This window comes from Lepidochelys olivacea (assembly GCF_965140295.1).
Source record: "Lepidochelys olivacea isolate rLepOli2 genome assembly, chromosome: 8".
NCBI lineage: Eukaryota > Metazoa > Chordata > Testudines > Cheloniidae > Lepidochelys > Lepidochelys olivacea.
The window spans coordinates 26,665,995-26,684,945 of record NC_140418.1 but is presented as its reverse complement, the minus strand read 5'-3'; the positions used below and the strand labels follow the sequence as shown (position 1 = coordinate 26,684,945).

Here is an 18,951-nt window from a genome sequence, read left to right as displayed (position 1 = left end):
GACTACTGAAGTGTAATGAGTTTGGTGTTGTAACCCCACTTCCTGGAGGAACCCCCTGGCAAACTGGCAAACTTGTTTACAGTCTCAGCTGACAGAATGGGATTTTCATAGGGGCCTAAGGGAGATAATGTGCCCTACTGCTATGGAAAGTCCTATTGAAACTCCATTAGGCTCTTTTGAAATACACATCCTAAATGGGAATGAAGATGGAGTTCACCTGCTTCTCTAGAGGCAGCTGTTAGGGTTAAGGAGGTTTTTGGTGGGTCAGTATGGAGGAAGCTTGCACCTCTCTTTCCCATAATGTACCTGTTTAACCGCTTAACAGTACGGCAATTTTCACCAGCCCTAAATGATATGATTTGTTGTTGCTCTTGCTGGATTTGTATGTCTTCAGTAGATCTGGGGCAGGGTCCTAACTCTGGCTTTAAATAAGGGCCATTTGTCCAACACCTGCCTGTGTTGCATTTTGACTTGTTACTCCATCCATGTGAGGTAGAGTGAGATATTTTATAACTCTAGTGTAGCAGAAAAAGAGATCATGTTTGAGGAATTGGATCCATCTGCTGACCCTCATCTGACAAGTTCTAAATCAGCTTGCTGCCAGTCTTGTAACAAAATATAAGTCTAAGTGATTAGTAGCCCACAGTAGTGACAATGTGAAAAAGTATCAGGAAAGGCAAGGTGTGTGCATACATAAAGGCAAACAAGTCTGCTTTCAGGTTTCTCTTTCTGTACACAATGAAAATTCCTTCTTGTAGATCCAGAAAATTTAGAAATGAATGGTGGGATCAGACCTCATGACTGTCTCTTCCAGCTGTATATGTTTATATTCTAGTGCAGTAATTTATCAACTGTTCCTCACTTTCACTCTTGTGGGTACCATGCTGTTTCTGTCAAAGATTTCCATTATGTGAAAACCATTGTCCTTTTCTATTCTTCTCTGACTCACAGAATCCATTTATTGCTAGGTCAGAAGTATATATTTTTCACATGTACTTCTGATGTAGGTTCATAAACATTCACTCTGAAGTTACTTTGCAAAGAACTTAAATTATTTCATGCACTTCACAAATTCATGTGATTCATTGAAACTACTAACCGGATTATGTGTGTGGGAGGGCTAATTCAAAGTGGTAAGGGATGCAGTCTACCTCCTGATGAGTTACACATGCACCAAATACAAATAAGTATCTCCCATGCCTAGTCAAGTAAGTTTAGTTTGTAGCAGTGTAAAGTCTGAAATGGATTAATTCAATGATACATTGCTAGAATGATACATTGCTAGAATTTTAACAAATGTTCCACCTTTGACAGCAATTTGGTGACATTCCTTGGGAAAAAATTCTCTTTTCTTCCCCACAGGGTTTGGTAAGAGATTTCCCCCACATAATACAAGTTGCCACTGTTGTAGCACTAGTGACCAGACTTGGAGAGAGCTAGGTATTTTAACAAGCAGTGCTGGACTTTACTTTTTGGATGGAGTGCAAAGCAATGTGTTACTTCCTCTGGCTCAGATGCAGTCAGTTTCTGTCCACAACTATTAGCCTAAGAAATGGGGGATCATTAGTGAGATGCTGCTTTAGGATATGCCCCAAACAAAACTGGCATTGAAAAAATGTCCATGGGAGTGATCTTTAAATGCAGCCCTCTGCTAGAAAAATGGAGACTTGCTTAAAAATAATACACTGGTTACTCCTTGACGGGGCTCAAAGTGTGGCTCTGTTGATATAGGATCACATAAGTGCTTTTCATCTCCTCTGTGGACTCATTATAGTATTAGGTATGTGATATAAATGCAATACAATTTAAATATTTGACAGAGAAATAATTTCAGTGTCTCGTGTAATAAAAATAAATGTAGAAACAGAAAGAATGGAACTCTGAAATGTAGGGCATGAGTGTTGCTGAGAAAAAGAATAGAGCTGTTAAATGTAGTTACTAAAAATAAAAACAGCTGAAACAGAGGACAAAGATTCTACTGGAGTGACTGCAAATTCCCACCATTGAAAAATGACCTTTTACAATAAAAAAATAAAATGATGAGATTTCTGACCTGTGGAAGTGCTGTGTACAGTGGATTTTGATGAAGACCAACCAAGAATTCTCCTGTAAGAAACAACATAAACAAAAAGTTGTGTTACCGACTGTAGCTAGTGATGGAAACTGTCATTGAAATTTTCAACCATAAAAGCGCTCCATAATCTGTCAAAATATAAATTATTGCTATTGCATGAATGAGATTCCAAGGCCAGAAGAGATTATTGTGATCATCTAGTCTGACCACCTATAAAAAACAGGTCATAAAACTTATTTTCTAATTCTTTAATCAACATTCTTCTTGAACTGTGGGCACCAGAAGTGGACACAGTATTCCAGCAGTGGTCACAGCAATGCCAAATATAGAAGTAAAACAACTTTTGTATACCTACTCAAGATTCCCTTTTATGTATCCAAGGATTGCATTAGCCCTTTTGGCCACAGCATCGCACTGGGACATCACATTCAGCTGATTATCCACCACAACCTCCAAATCTTTTTGAGTCATTGCTTCCCAAGATAGAATCCCCCATCCTGTAAATATAGCCTATATTCTTTGTTCCTAGATGTATGCATTTAGCCATATTAAAAAACACATTGTTTGCTTGCATCCAGCTTACCAAGTGTTCCAGATCATTCTGAATCGGTGACCTGTCTTTTTCATTATTTTCCACTCCCCCAATTTGTGTGTCTTCTGGAAACTTTATCGGTGATGATTTTATATTTCCATTAATAAAGATGTTAAAAAGCTTAGGGCCAATAACAGATTCCAGGACCCCTCTAGAAATACACTCATTTGACAATGATTACCCATTACAATTAAATTGAGACCTAACCATTTAATGTGTTCCATGTTATTTTTTATAACTTTCAAAATGTCATGTGGTACCAAGTCAAATGCTTTACAGAAGTCTAAGTATATTAATCCTATTACCTTTATCAACCAAACTTCTATTCTCATAAAAAAATCAAGTTAGTTTGAGAGGATCTATTTTCTATAAACCCCAGTTGATTAGCATTAATTATATTACCCTCTCTGGGGAGCAACTGCCATATATACACAAAGATACTCGGTGACTATACCTGTACCTTTATTGCCAGCATCCACTATTCACTCCTTGTTTGGTTTACATATAGCGTTAAAGGGCTTTAGTCTTTTCTCTCCAGGAACTGGAAACCCAGAGGCACACACTAATATATGGTAATTATTATGTAGTGTCCCTTAGAGAAGCAGCAGTCAGGTGTCTAAATCACTTAGTAGCACATATCAGGCTTAGTCTTAGAGTTAGTGAAAATATTATGAACAAATATAACAAGGGCTGTCAAGCGATTAAAAAAATTAATCATGATTAATCACACGATTAAACAATAATAGAATACCATTTCTTTAAATATTTTTGATGTTTTCTACATTTTCAATTATATTGATTTCATTTACAACACAGAATACGAAGTGTACAGTGCTCACTTTATAGTTATTTTTATTACAAATATTTGCACTGTAAAAAAACAAAACAAATAGCATTTTTCAATTCACCTAAAACAAGTACTGCAGTGCAATCTCTTCACTATAAAAGTTGAACTTACAAACGTAGAATTACGTACAAAAATAACTGCATTCAAAAACGAAACGATGTAAAACTTTAGAGCCTACTAGTCCACTCAGCCCTACTTCTTGTTCAACCAATTGCTCAGACAAACAAGTTTGTGTTCATTTGCAGGAGATATTGCTGCCCGCTTCTTTTTTACAATGTCACCTGAAAGTGAGAACAGGCATTTGCATGGCTTTGTTGTAGTTGGTGTTGCAAGATATTTACATGCCAGATGTGCTAAAGATTCATATGTCCCTCATGTTTCAACCACCATTCTAGAGGATATGCATTCATGCTGATGGCAGGCTCTACTTGATAACAATCCAAACCAGTGCGGACTGATGTGTATTCATTTTCATCATCTGAGTTAGATACCATCAGCAGAAGGTGGATTTTCTTTTTTGGTGGTTTGGGTTCTGTTGCTACCACATCAGAGTGTTGCTCTTTTAAGACTTTTGAAATCATGCTCCACACCTTGTCCCTCTCAGATTTTGGAAGTCACTTCAGATTCTTAAACCTTGGTTTGAGTACTGTAGCTATCTTTAAAAATCTCACATTGGTACCTTCTTTGCGTTTTATCAAATCTGTAGTGCAAGTGTTCTTAAAACGAACAACATGTGCTGGGTCATCATCTGAGACTGTTATAACATGAAATATATGTCAGAATGTGGGTAAAACAGAGCAGGAGATATACAATTCTCTCCCAAGGAGTTCAGGCACTAATTTAATTAACACATTGTATTTTTAACAAGTGCCATCAGCATAGAAGCATGTCCTCTGGATTGGTGGCCGAAGCATGAAGGGGCATATGAATGTTTAGCATATCTGGCACATAAATACCTTGAAATGCTAGCTACAAAAGTGCCATGCGAACGTCTGCTCGTACTTTCAGGTAACATTGTAAATAAGAAGAGGGCAGCATTATCTCCCGTAAATGTAAACAAACTTGTTTCTCTTAGCATGGCTGAACAAGAAGTAGGACTGAGTGGACTTGTAGGCTCTAAGGTTTTACATTGTTTTGTTTTTGAGTTCACTTATGTAACAAAAAAAAATCTACATTTTGAAGGGTTAATGTCTAGCTATTCCACCTGGAAGCAGGCGGGGCACACCCTGACTGTCTCCTAGGAGCAATGCACACATTGCTCTATCCAAGGACAAGGGCTAGATATGAACCCTGAGAACTTGATTGTTTGGACAGCAACTGTGGGAGGTTTTTTTAGCCTGGGCTCAAGGCCTGAGAACCAGGATTGTAGTAGATAGAGGATGGTAACTAAGCATATGAATCAACGTCATACATTCCTTTGTGTAGCAGTGTGTAATGCTTAGGGGGAGAAATATAATAAAAGGAGAAGGTGGAAGGCAGGGGGGGCAGAACAGCCCATCTCCGCTGACCAGCCTGCTTGCTTGCAAAAAGCTGTGTTCTGTCTCATCACTGAACCGCAACAACTGGCGCCCAAACGTGGGGCCCTCAGCACTCACCTCGCCCGGCAAGGGTTTCAGACGCGTCACTCATCCACTTCGTGGATCCCGGTGAGTATTTTTCATTGTGGTAAGTATGGGAAGCTCCCTCTCTGCTTTGCAAGTGCAACACCGTAATGAGCTGCAGTATTTGCTGCGTAAGGCTCAGCATGACTGCCCGGCTCGAGAACTCACTCTCCTGCTACAGGAGGTGCGTGCCAAGTGCCCGTGGTATCCTGAAGCTGGAAGCCTTAAGCTAGCGGACTGGGAGCGATTGGGCCAGACATTGCACAAAGAGCCTCGGGCACCCGTGCAGGCTTTACATGCCTGGCACCTCTGCCGCGACGTGGTACAGCGTGTCGCCTCAGACAGACCCTCCCTCGCGAGGCTGGTGCTCTTGCCGCCCCCGTCCGCCCCTGCAGTCATCCCCCCTCCTGGCGATGCGACACAGCGTGTCGCCTTGGAAAGGCCCTCTTCAGCACCAACAGAGGAGCTGCCGATCCTGCCACCCCCGTCCGCTCCTGCAGCCATCCCTCCCCCTGCTTCGCCCCCAGTGCCTCTATTACCACCGCCTCCCTGGCCTTCCCCACCGGAGCCGGTGTGTGATCACCCTCCCCCCATGGGGCCCCCTGGAGAGTCATCTGCATCTGCTCAGAAGCTTTCGCTGGTGCAACAAATGGTTCACGCAGCGAAAGCTCGATCAGATCTTACAGCAGAGGAGCTGGCTGATCTGGTCTCCGTTTGCCCGGTGACCTGGCAGAATGATGACCAGGGCAACCCCGTGGGCACCTGGACCACTCTGCCATACTCGGTGGTTAGAGAGGTAAAGAAAGCAATTCGTGAATTTGGCCTGACTAGCACCTTTGTGCGTGGTCTCATTGAAGGGATGGGTGCTGGGTACTCCCTAATCCCTGAGGATTGGAAAATGCTGCTGCGCATGATGTTGTCACCCAGTCAGTATGTTATTTGGCTTAGTGAGTATCGGCAGATGGCAGAACGCCAAGCCCAGGTATATAGAGAGCAAGGTATCATTTATGAGCATTTGGCAGGGGAGGGCCAGTTTGCTACTATTGGGATGCAGTCTCAACTCCCTCCGGCCGTCTTCCCCATTATCTCCACCTGTGCCCAGCATGCTTTCAAGAAGGTCCCGGATTCAGGCAAGCCTACCAAAAGCTTTGTCAGTATCCGTCAGGGTGCCTTAGAGTCCTTTTTGGATTTTACCAACAGATTGCAGGAGGACACTGACTTTCAGCTGCCAGGGGAGGTCTGTGCCATACCTACACAGGTGACGGGACCTCTCCCTGCCGGCTTTGTAGGTCTTGTTCTCCCTCGCTCACATGCTGGGAAACAGGGCTTTTTTGTCATTCCAGGGGTCATTGATGCTGATTACACTGGCATTATTAAGGTTCAGGTGTGGACTCATCTTCCACAGTCGCTCCCGCGTGGACGGTCAATTGCACAATTGATTTTAGTCCCCTATCAGGTGCCAGCTGCCGAGGATCGAACTCGGGGCGGAGGAGGCTTTGGATCTACGTTGTCTCACTCGCCGTCTCACAGCGTTCAGAATTGGCTGCTGTTATTTTGGCCTTTCAACTTTTTGCTGATTGTCCCTTTAATTTAATTGTGGATACCCATTATGTTTATTAGGTAATTGCTTATTTACCCCTTGCCCTCATTACCCCTCAGGTTGATGCAGATCTCCTTCGCCTGTTTTTGTCTTTACAGAGTCTTCTTGCCACTCGTCATTTCCCTTACTTTGTTGCTCATATTCGCAGTCATACCCCTCTGCCTGGGCCACTCACTGAGGGCAATGCACGCGCCGATCGCGCGTTGCATGGTCAGGTAAATTCCCTTTTTTCTGACCCCATTGAAAGCCATGCCTTTTTTCATCAGTCTGCCTCTGTTTTGGCCCGGCAGTTTCACATTCCTGCTGATTATGCACGTTCCATTGTTCGTTCCTGCCCCCACTGTGCTGCTGCTGCTCCTACTTTTTCTTATGCCGTTAACCCCCGAGGTACTGCAGCAAATCAGCTGTGGCAAATGGATGTTACTCATGTACCACAATTCCGCCCCTATTCATTTTTACATGTTTCCGTTGATACTTATTCAGGCTTCCTTTGGGCAACCCCACAACGTGGGGAAGCCACTAACAAAGTTATTCACCATTTGCTGGCCTGCTTTTCTGTTATGGGTCGCCCTTGCCAAATTAAAACAGATAATGCCCCAGCCTACTGCTCTGCAGCCCTCTCCACCTTTTGTGCCCGCTGGGACGTCCATCTTAAACACGGAATCCCTTATAATTCCACGGGCCAAGCCATTGTTGAACGTGCCAATCGCACACTCAAAACCTTGCTAGATAAACAATTAAAACAAGGGGAGCTGCATCTCCGAACCTTAGGAGACATTCAACAACAGATGTATATTCTCTTGTTTACTTTAAATAATTTAACACTGAATGCAGATCAGCAGACCCCTGCGGATCGGCATTTTCACAAATCTGAGGTACTGGAAAGACCGCGTGTCTTTTACCATCAGCTGCTCGATCCACAGTGGCTGGGCCCAGCACCTCTAATCACTTGGGGTCGGGGATATGCTGCTGTGTCTCTCCCTGCAGGACCGTTGTGGGTTCCAGCCCGGTGCGTGCGACCAGCACTTAAACAACATGGCATGGCACCAGGGGCTGTCGAATCCCATACCAGAGTTTCAGCTGACCTTGGAGGAGACTGCGTTGCCCCCCGAGTCGACAACGGCGGGACGGAAACGGAGGAGGCGTAACGTCCCAAGCCAGCCTGTGACAGGGGGAGCGGTAAAAGCATTGGTCGCCACGGCTCAACGAAAACTGGCAGCAGATCAGCAGCCAGAAACTCCTAAGACTTTGTTTGTGGCGATTCTCGCCCAAATCACTGCTAATTCTGTGATGATTGTGTGCCTTTTGTGTCTGCTATTTTCTGTAGGGGTTGGCTCGGAAGCGCCTCCCCCGTTACAAGCCCGAAGGAGAATAAGATACTGCTCTTTGCTTATGCTAATCTTTTCTCCCAGTACTCTAGCATGGCTAATTGGGGCCCGGCCAACTATATTCTGCCTCGCACGGCTATATCCCTTCACACACCGTACCCGGCCGGGGCTCACAATGTCACCTGTGCGCGTGTAGTTAACTGCACTAGTACAAAGGTGCCCTTAGGCTGTCAAAAAATTTCTCAATCCCTTTTAAATTGTTCCCATGCTGTTAATGTTTCATATAATTATGGCCATATCATCCTACCATCAGGATGGGTTTTTACTTGTGGTTCATGCACCTTTAATTATATTCCTGCAAATTTAAGTGATGGCACCCTTTGCTGTCTTAGTAGAATGATACTTATATTGCCTTTTGCTGGTTACAATTGTAGTAAAAGAAGTGTATCCCTTTTAGATGATTATATTGCAGATGTTAAGCTTTTGGTTATTTTGTGTTTGTAATTATTGGGCTTATTTTTTGTTGTTGCTGTGTACAATGTATTCCTTCCTTGTTAAGATTTTGTAAAATTTTTGCCCTGGAAAGCTCCCCAGGTTATGTCCTTGTCTGTCTGGGAGTTAAATAGCATGATAAAACAAATTGGCGGCTACCATGAGATGGCCAATTATCAATAAACAAAAAAGGGGAGATGAAGGGTTAATGTCTAGCTATTCCACCTGGAAGCAGGCGGGGCACACCCTGACTGTCTCCTAGGAGCAATGCACACATTGCTCTATCCAAGGACAAGGGCTAGATATGAACCCTGAGAACTTGATTGTTTGGACAGCAACTGTGGGAGGTTTTTTTAGCCTGGGCTCAAGGCCTGAGAACCAGGATTGTAGTAGATAGAGGATGGTAACTAAGCATATGAATCAACGTCATACATTCCTTTGTGTAGCAGTGTGTAATGCTTAGGGGGAGAAATATAATAAAAGGAGAAGGTGGAAGGCAGGGGGGGCAGAACAGCCCATCTCCGCTGACCAGCCTGCTTGCTTGCAAAAAGCTGTGTTCTGTCTCATCACTGAACCGCAACAACATTTGTAAGTTGCACTTTCACTATAAAGAGATTACACTACATTCCTTGTATGAGGTGAATTGAGAAATACTGTGTCTTTTGTTTATAAATTTTACAGTGCAAATATTTGTAATAAAAAATAATAATATAAAGTGAGCACTGTACACTTTGTATTCTGTGTGGTAACTGAAATCAATATATTTTAAAATGTAGAAAAACATCCAAAAATATTTAATAAATTTCAGTTGGTATTCTATTGTTTAACAGTGCAATTCAAACTGTGATTAATTGTGATTAATTTTTTAATAGCGATTAATTTTTTTGAGTTAATCGCATGAGTTAACTGCAATTAATCGACAGCCCTAAATATAACCTAACATGGAACTGGAAGCAACAGAAAAGTAGTTTATACACAGAAACTGCTCAGCTTACCCTATCCGCATAAGTCTGTCTTGAGCTTCTTAGTTATTTAAAATATGAATATATATTGTGCTGTGACCTGCGTGTCCAATGTCACTTCTCAGCACCAACCCTTGCTGCCCGGTTACTGGGATAGTTTTGGGATACCCTCACTTTTTCTGAGGAATCTCTCTCCTCCAAAACCCACCATGCTTTACCTCTGTAGGAACAGTCTGGGCCAGGCACATCAAACTGAGCTGTCTTCAGCCTCTTCAAGGTTTTTCCTCAGAGTTCTACTAACCCTTCTTCAGTTAGCTCCCCTTTCCAGGCAAGTCTAGCCAGACCTTCTGTCTGACCATCCAACTCCCTGTTCCTGGTGACTGCTCTGTCATCACTCTCAGATCTCCCACTCTTGAGATCCACTCTCCAACTGTCAAATTGACCAACCCACCAAAGGCTCCTCCTTTTCTGGTGAGGTCACCAGCCTCAGCAGTTCCTTCACACCTTTCTTAAATTCTTTATTAATTGAGTGCCACATCAGCCACTTCATTATCTTTCCCAGGATCAATGTCAGACTGGGAGGCATGTAATTACATAGGTCATCCTGTTTACCCATCTAAAATAGTGGCACAATAGTAGCTTTCTCCGTCTTCCCCAGTGACCCAAGACTTACTGAAAAATCAACTTTAATGGTCCAGTGAGCAATTCAGTCAGCTTTTTTAAAACTCTTGGTTGCAAGTTATCCAGACCTGCTGATTTTAAAACTGTAGTGTAACTTCAGTAGCCATTGTTTAATATACTCCTGAGATATTAGTGGAATGGAAAGTGTCTTATCATATGATATGACTACCTCATCTATTTTCCCCCAAATACAGAAAAGAAATACTAATTGAACACTTTTGCCTTTTCTGCATTATTATTGATAATTCTACAATTTCCATTTAGTAATGGACCAAAACCATTTTAAGGATTATTTTTACTCCTAATATCAACTTTTAAAACACTCTTCATTTCTTTAACTGTCTTTGTGTCCCTTTGCTTCCCATATCAATTTTCTACACTTCCTAGCTTCTGATTTATATTCATTACTATCAACTTTCTCTTTCTTACATTTGTTATATATTTTCTTTTTATTTTGTATAGATGCTTTCTCTTCCTCTATATCGGTTCGCTTTTTTAACCAATACATCCTTTGGTCTTTGATTGTGGAATTTGGCTTTTCAGGCATCTGGTAAAGTGTTCTTAAACAATTCCCAAATATTCATATTTTTCTGTTTAATTTCTTCCTCCCACCTGATTTGGCCCATAATCATTTTCACTTTTGTGAAACTGGCCCTTTTAAAGCATCAAGCATATATATAATTAGTCTGGACTTTATTCTGATTGCACATTATAAAGGTGATCAAATCCTGTTCACTTGTACCTAAGTTAGCATTAATTTTTAGTTCTGTGATCAGTTCCTCATTATCTGTCAAGTTGAGGTCTAATATTGAATTTCCTCATGTTCGATGAAATACTTTTTAAATTAGGATATTGTGTCAGTTTGGACCACAGAAACCCGCTGGGGCTGCCACTTGTTGTGCCAAGACTACTTCTGCCCCTGTTTTCCCTGCCCTCCCAGCTTGGGACTTCAGTGTCCTGCCTGGTTTGAGCCAGACCCCCTAGCCTGCTGCAAACGCAGACCCAGGTCTGAACCACATCCCCTAACAGCTGTAGGCTTAAACTGAAAGCAGCTTAAGAAGTGTTCCTGTCTTTAACACTCCGATGCCCAACTCCCAATGGGGTCCAAACCCCAAATAAATCTGTTTTAACTGTATAAAGCTTATACAGGGTAAACTCATAAATTGTTTGCCCTCTATAACACTGATAGAGAGGTATGCACAGCTATTTGTCCCCTCCACCCCAGGTATTAATACATACATGTTTTGACCAAAAAAAAAAATGCACCAAAAAGGTTTCTCAGGTCTGGGATTTCAAGTGAAAACCAGAGAGAGAGAGAGAGAGAGAGAGAGAGAGAGACCGACCCCAGAATACCAACAACCTGATGCACATTGAAAGCAAATGTCAAAACCTCAAAATTTTTTGCAAGATGGAAATCTTGTTTTCTGGCCAGCCCTACCCCGGGCATAACACTTTTCCCACCTCCTTATGAGTCATCAGAGCTTTCTGCAGGGATGACTGATCCTCACCTAAAGCAGCTGTTACAAGGATGTGCATGCTGTACGTTAACTAACTTTGTTTTATGACTCTGGGTCAAGGTTATAGAAAGAAAGGGGAAGAAAGAAATTGAACATGACTTTCTTGTCATTTTCGTTCACATATCTAAATAAAAATGACCATAAAACAGATGTAAGATCAAGATAAACAAGATTTATTGTAATTGCTGACAATAGCACTCTTGTAGATTCCTCCCTTACTATAGTGCTGTAAAATTTGGTATTGAAACTAAAACAAATGACAGATACACCAACTTAAGGTCACTTGATTTTCAAACGTGACAGAGAAAATATGTCTGTGTTAAGCAACAGGCAGCATTATGCATTGATGGTGCCATAGTACACTGGGTAAAGCCTGTGTTTTGAAGAAAAATGATTGTCCTTTAAGTTAGAGAGACAAGGTGGGTGAGGTAATAACTTTTATTGGACCAACTTCTTTTGGAGACAAGCAAGCTCTGTGTAAGCTTGAAAGCTTGTCTCTCATCACCAGAAATTTGTCCAATAAAAGATATTACTTCACACACCTTGTCTGTTTAGTATCCTGGGACCAATACGCTAGAACACTGCATATCCTCTTTATTTTAGTTTTAACAGTTACTTGCTTTTCGTTTCATGGTGGAGACAATGACATTTGAGAGTAGAAACTCTCAATACCAATCATCCAGTGAAACTGAAAGGAATACTCCTGAACTTGCATAAACTTATTTCCCAAGCCATGTGGAAAAGGGCTTGTATGAACTTCTTTTCCCCAGTGTTAATCCATTTAAGTTCACATGTAGAGACACACATTTTGAGTTTAGAGTTCAGACCTAAATTCAAAGTAAAACTCAACTAAAACCTCTAAGCATCACAAGGTTTCATGACAAAATTATTAGAAGCTACAATTTTCAAGTAGTTTCCAATGCCAGAGCTACAAACTGACCACAATTGCTAGAAAGTCATCCAAAATTTATTCAAACGTGTTCAGAATTCATGATTCTTAAAAAGTCTTTCTAGATATCTGGAGTGTTTTATGGCTTTAGATTTTATTGCCAGCATTTTCCATAGCACTATCTCCCCTCACAGCCAACTTTTAGGAACCAGCTTCCTTTTCAGCACGTGTATAGTCTAGAAACTGTTCATGTTTCACATACTGAGTAATAACATAAAAGGACTCTATGTTTCTAACACTCAGGTGGTTCTTTATTAAGAGAACTATTTACAGAGATGCTGCAACCATGGTTTGCATTCCAGCCATATGCACACAGACTAACTGGAGAACCTTTTTTTAAAACGAAAAAAAGTTGCCCCCCTCAAAGTGCATCCTCATTCTCTCTACCTCCCTGGAACAGCTCCCACTAAACTGTGTGTATGAAAAAGAAAAAAGAAAAAAAAAGAAAAAAAAACCCCAAGAGTTCAGCAATTTCCTTTGACAAGTCACACTGGTTTGTTAGAAATCCTTTGTTAATAAATTGTTATATTCAAGTACAGTGTAATTATTCTCTAAAATCTGTTCAAACAGAGAAATTATTACTGTGTATTTAACAAAGTGAGAGTGGTAAAAAAACCTGCCATTGTGCTGTCCCAGTGGCATGGTATATATTAAAAAATTAGGTAACTGTGAAACACTTGGTAGTTTCAGATTTACAGTAGCTGAGTATCCATAGTAATTAGTCTCTGAACTAAAATTATCCATATTTAAGAGACTACAGCAAGTCACGCAACAAATAATGAACAATTACAATCAAAATGTTTTTTAGGGTCCACGGCTGTGTTCCCTCCAAGCTGCATGGTCAGGTGGCCTTGATTAGCAAAGCCACGCACATCTGGCCAACAGCATGTGTTCAGGTGCCCCTCCCCGCTGCTTTGCAGGCACGTTGCTCCTGCAGCTGCTTCTGAGACCCACCCAGCTGCTTCTGAGACCCACCTGCCGGCTGTGCAGAGTGGGGGGAGGGGTTGCTGATGTTAGGGTGACCTCCCATGCCCCATCTCCCCAGAGCAGGGGAGAGGGAACAAGGGTCAGGACTCGAGTAGGAGAGTTGTAGGTCTGAATGAGCTTTCTGTGCGGTGAGCGAGTGCCTTAAAGAGCCAGCACATGGTCTCTCAGAGACTTCTCCAACAGCCAGCCAGAGGTGAAAGTAAGCTGGTACGCCCCGCTACGGCGTACTGGCAAGAGCCGGTGCACCGTACCAGGACTGGCTTTCCCAGACGGCAATTTAAAGCCTTAGGGTAGCGGTGGCAGGGCTCCGGCGGGGTTTTAAAGGGCCCTGGAGCTCCAGCCGCCGCTACTGCCCCGGCCCTTTAAATCCCTGCCGGAGCCCTGCTGCCAAAGCCCTGGGGTAGAGGCAGCAGGGCTCTGGTGGGGATTTAAAGGTCCGGGGCAGTAGCGGTGGCTGGAGCCCTGGAGCCCTTTAAATCCCACCTGAGCCCGGCCGCCGCTACCCCAGGGCTCAGGCAGCAGGGCTCAGGCGGGGATTTAAAGGGCTCGGGGCTCCGGCAGCTGCTACCACAGCGGAGCCCCAGGCCCTTTAAAGCTCTGCCAGAGCCCAGAGCCCTGGGGTAGTGGTGGCAGCTGGGAGCCCCCAGGGCTCCTCAGTGATTTAAAGGGCCCAGGGCTCCGCTGTGGTAGTGGCAGCTGGAGCCCTGGGCCCTTTAAATTGCCTCCAAACCTGGGGGCTCCCAGCCGCCTCTGCAGCTGGTAGCTCAGGGGTGATTTAAAGGGCCTGGGGCTCTCGGCCCCCACTACCGCAGCTGGAGCCCCGGGCCCTTTAAATCAAGATTTAAAGGGCCGGGGATTTAAGGCCCTGCCTCTTCCGGTTGAGGCCACGCCCCCGTTCAGGACTCCGGCGTACTGGTAAGCCCTTTAATTTACTTTCACCCCTGCAGCCAGCATACACAGTCTCTCTCTCTCACACACACGCACACAATCTGTCTCTCCCCCTGCCCATGTACCCCATCTCCGCAGAGCAGGGAGGGGGGACATGGCTCAGGAGCAGCAGAGCGTTCAGTGAGTGCCTTAAAGAGAGAGAGTGCAGTGTCTCTCAGAAACTTCCCCAACAGCCAGCTCTCTCTCTCTCTCTCGCTCACACACACACACACTGTATTTCACACTCACCTCCCAACACATACTTGTATTATTGTTGTTTTTACTTCTTGGTACTTCCGTCAATGCACATATATTCTCTGTAATTTTATTCTTTCCAAGTGCTGTTTTTTAGTTTTTTGACTGGTCTACTCATATCATACTTTTTATTTCTCTCTTACACTTAAATTTAATTCCTTGAGTAGTGAGTTCTAAAATGCCTAACCTGTCCTGGCTGGAGTAATTATCCCAATGGTAACTTAAAAATATATAGATATAGATATCGATATTAAATCTATGTTTTTTGTTTCTACTGGTGGCACACATCCACATATTACGTCAGGACACATAACAAAATTTATTCCGCACATGGATGGAAAAATTAGAGGGAACTTTGGTCCATGGTAGTATTATTCAAATTTAACAGTACCAGAAGTCATATTGGTTACTTCTCAAGAGTCCAGTGGATCAGGATGATTTGCATTTATAATAATAAAACACATATACCATGAAGCCATGTGAAATTTATCATTTTCCAGGCAAACAAAAATCTATGACAAATGTGAAATCTAAACTTTATACCTATTCTTACTATCTTTGCTCACTCAGAGAAGTGCCTTAGAAACATTGATGTGAGTCTGAGATACTTTCTCCGTATAGGAACAAGAGTGCAGCAGACATGATTGTGCAGCAGCTCTCTCAGGTTGAGTCTGCAGATCAGACCACTGGTAATCAACAGATAAAGAATGGAAAAAAAAGAAAACAGAAGTTTGAGGCACCGTGGCCATAGTTTTCCCAAAGACAACAATGCTATTTGTGAGGTCTTGTTTCCCCTTTTCTTATAAATCTGTGTGTTTTCTTTTCCTCCTCCCACTGTTTTTCTCAATGGTCTGAGTGTACAGGACTTAGGAATTTACATCCCATGGGAAACTCAGACATTTCAGCATTTGTTTTCATCCCAAATTGGGATAAAAAGTTTAAATTTCAATTTTTTTTGTAGAATGGAGATTCCAAAACATTTTGATTCAGAAATGTCAAAATATTTCATTTTGGCACTCTTTATCCAAACATTTTGACATAATCAAAATCAAAATGTTTCATTTTAGGTCAGTTAAAAATCAAAAATATTCCCATTTGGATTGAACTGACCCAAAATTAAATATTTCATTTTGATTTGCTCCAAAGAAAATAATATATATCTATATCTATCTTTGGGGCAAAAATAAATTTTTCTTGCAGAAAATTTCAATTTAGCAGAAGATATAATTTCTATCGGGAGATCATTCTCACAGAAAATTCCCAACTAACTCAAGTAAACTTCTCTTTTTTATCTGCCGTTGGAGGACAAAGGGCTAGATTTTCAAAAGAACTGGACACCCACAATTGGAGCTAGGTTTTTCGGAAATGCTCAGGTCCTTTTTAGGCCCCAAAATTACATGGCCAGATTTTAAAGGAGCAGAGCCTGTTGGATGATGAGTTCTTTTGAAAATTTGGCTGTAAGTGTCACAATTGGAGCTGCGGAGTACTGTTGAAAATCTGGAATAAAATCTTGGCCCCACTGAAGTAAATGGGAGTTTTCGCATTGATTCCAATGAATTTACGATTTCACCCATTGCCCTTATTTAGTTCTCTAAATGAAAATCTGGCCCTAAACCAATGAAACACTACCACAAACAATTCTCAAGAACTTAAAAGAAAGTGGGTCCCAACTGCCTTGATAAAACAGTTATAACAGTACCACCAAAAAAGTTAATTTAGGACAGCAGCTGGTCAATATTTTTAAATTAAGGTGTTTTTCAGTAAAAGAGGCCCTTGTCAACAATTTTTAGTGAAAAAAGGAAATTTCTGAAATTATACAAAAGTTTCAAAGTTCTTATTGAAGACGTTATCTAAAACTTTATCAAAACAGTTATCAACATTTTTCATTTACCATAAACTAGGTTTCAGTAAACAAAACATTATGATAACCATTCTGATAACATTTAATTTTTTTTAAAGTTAATAAATTTCATGAAAATTGACCCAATTTAAAACCCTTCTAAACAACAACTCTAAGGTCTTGGTGATATTATATATATATATAAACATTGTGACAGGGTTGGGCTAGATGGCTATAGGAGAGTAATAGAAGGCAGATATGTTAGCCCCAGGCTAAGTAGGTCCCTTTTCCCTGGGTAACGTAGCAGGGAAGGTTCCAGAACAATCAGGAACCTTCTGGAGACAATTAAGGCAAGCTGATTAGGACACCTGCAGCCAATCAAGAAGCTGCTAGAATCAATTAAGGCAGGCTAATCAGGGCACCTGGGTTTTAAAAAGGAGCTCACTTCAGTTTGTGGTGTGCATGTAAGGAGCTGGGAGCAGGAACGCGGACTGTTGGAGGACTGAGGTGTACAAGCATTATCAGACACCAGGAGGAAGGCCCTATGGTGAGGATAAAGAAGGTGTTGGGAGGAGGCCATGGGGAAGTAGCCCAGGGAGTTGTAGCTGTCGCACAGCTGTTCCAGGAGGCACTCTACACAGCTGCATTCCAAAGGGCCCTGGGCTGGAACCCGGAGTAGAAGGTGGACCCAGGTTCCCCCCAAATCCTCCAACTCCTGGTCAGACACAGGAGAAGTCAACCTGGACTGTGGATTCAGAAAAACGGCCAAGTTGAGGGCTGCCATGAAGCTCCAAGGTGAGCAAATCCGCCAATAAGTGCAAGACCCACCAAGGTAGAGCAGGAACTTTGTCACAACATATATGTATAGTTTTCCAAAAGTAGCTTTCATTTTTCACCAGCTTCAGTTAATTAGTACATTGTGTTTCTCTCTGTCTTTACCCTTGGGCTCAACACAAAGGTCTGTATCTTGGAACAAACTTTGGGGAGTGTCCACATCAAACTTTGCTAATGTGTAAACTACCTTGTGTTAACTGGCAATCATTCAACTTGAGGCAAAAAGAGACTAATGTAGACAAATTCCTGCAAGAGCTACAGTTGCTGTCCACAGTGTGTAGAATGCCAGGGCAGGCGAAAGAAAATTCTAAATGACAAGTTCTGAACCAGTCACTATTTGATTATGCATTTTTTTAAAGTTAAAGTAAAAAGGTGTCAACAGTTTTTGATTGTGATTACATATTTGTAAATTCAAATGTACCCACACACAACCACAAATTATTGGTCAAGGCTAACTTTACAAACATTTGTTCCTGGTCCCTCTTCTCTACATCTATTTGTCTCTAGAAAATGGCCCTTCAGCTAGAATTAACAATCCTATTAGTTAACTCAAGTTAATTAGCAATCAGTGAGCTTGAGTTACAGCAGAACCAAAAACTTCATTGCAGAGACAACTGCAAAAGAAATTTTTTGTTTCTTCAAGTTTGAAATAAAATATATTTGTAATGCCGACAGGCGCGTAATGTCGATAGGAAGGATTGAACCAGGGACCTCTGGAGTTTAGGGCATGAGCCTTTACCCATGAGCTAACAGCCAGCTATGGCTATGGCTATAGAGCAGATTCATTTAACTCTCTCTCTAAGTGGTGTTGGTGCCACTAGATGGGACAGAACACCACACCCAGGAGGTGTGTGGGTTACATATGCAGCCTTATAAAGAAAGTGCAATTGATACGAGCCATAAAATGTGTGGCTATTTAGTTAAAAGAGTGGAGGTTTTCCTTGTTAGGGGGATTATTTTCACCCAATTTCATTCAAGCAAGCTTGGGCCTGCAAAACCGTACTTCCAGTCACAGATAAAGCTCATTGCTGAGGACAGAGCTTACTTGAGCAGTCTTACTGAAGTCATTACATTCAGCATTAAGAGTTTGCAGGAGCACGTTCTTGGTTTTAATAGTGTTGGTCAGCACTGGGGAAGAAGATTTTCTCTGATTTGAAAGACGTCAGTTGATATACAGAGACTGAATGTTTTGAGTCAATAATAAGTCAATAATCAAAATATCTTTAATAAAGCTGATTTGGGTGCCTTTTAGAATGTACCTTCACACTCTGCAGACTAGAAGAGTAAAGATGCATAATTGACACTAGCACCGGAATGAGAATGCACGTCATTAGTGTGTCATTGGATCCAGATGACGACAACTCCTTTGCAAAATTCAGGCTATGTGTTAAGCATATTATATCGAGGGATTGAAAGAGAAAATTTAAGAACTTGAAGCTGTGATTTTACAAAAATCAGTAGAACT

The 18,951-nt window shown here is 42.0% G+C and overlaps 2 long non-coding RNA genes across 4 annotated transcripts in view; one reads left to right on the top strand and one right to left on the bottom strand.

Annotated features, from left to right (window-relative positions):
* Positions 1 to 18,951, bottom strand: part of LOC311525697 — a 372,687-nt gene that overhangs the window by 190,735 nt on the left and 163,001 nt on the right. Inside the window, exon 3 of the long non-coding RNA XR_014712841.1 lies at positions 2,054 to 2,106. This is a non-coding gene — a long non-coding RNA (uncharacterized lncRNA). The remainder of the gene's footprint in view (positions 1 to 2,053; positions 2,107 to 18,951) is intronic.
* On the top strand, positions 4,672 to 9,084 carry LOC311524905. Of its 3 annotated transcripts, XR_014712641.1 has the most exons (4): positions 4,672 to 5,159; positions 6,560 to 6,734; positions 6,863 to 6,929; positions 7,702 to 9,084. It is a non-coding gene; the product is annotated as an uncharacterized lncRNA (long non-coding RNA). The 3 variants fall into 3 exon arrangements; XR_014712640.1 differs by lacking the exon at positions 6,863 to 6,929; XR_014712642.1 differs by having other exon boundaries at positions 6,560 to 6,929.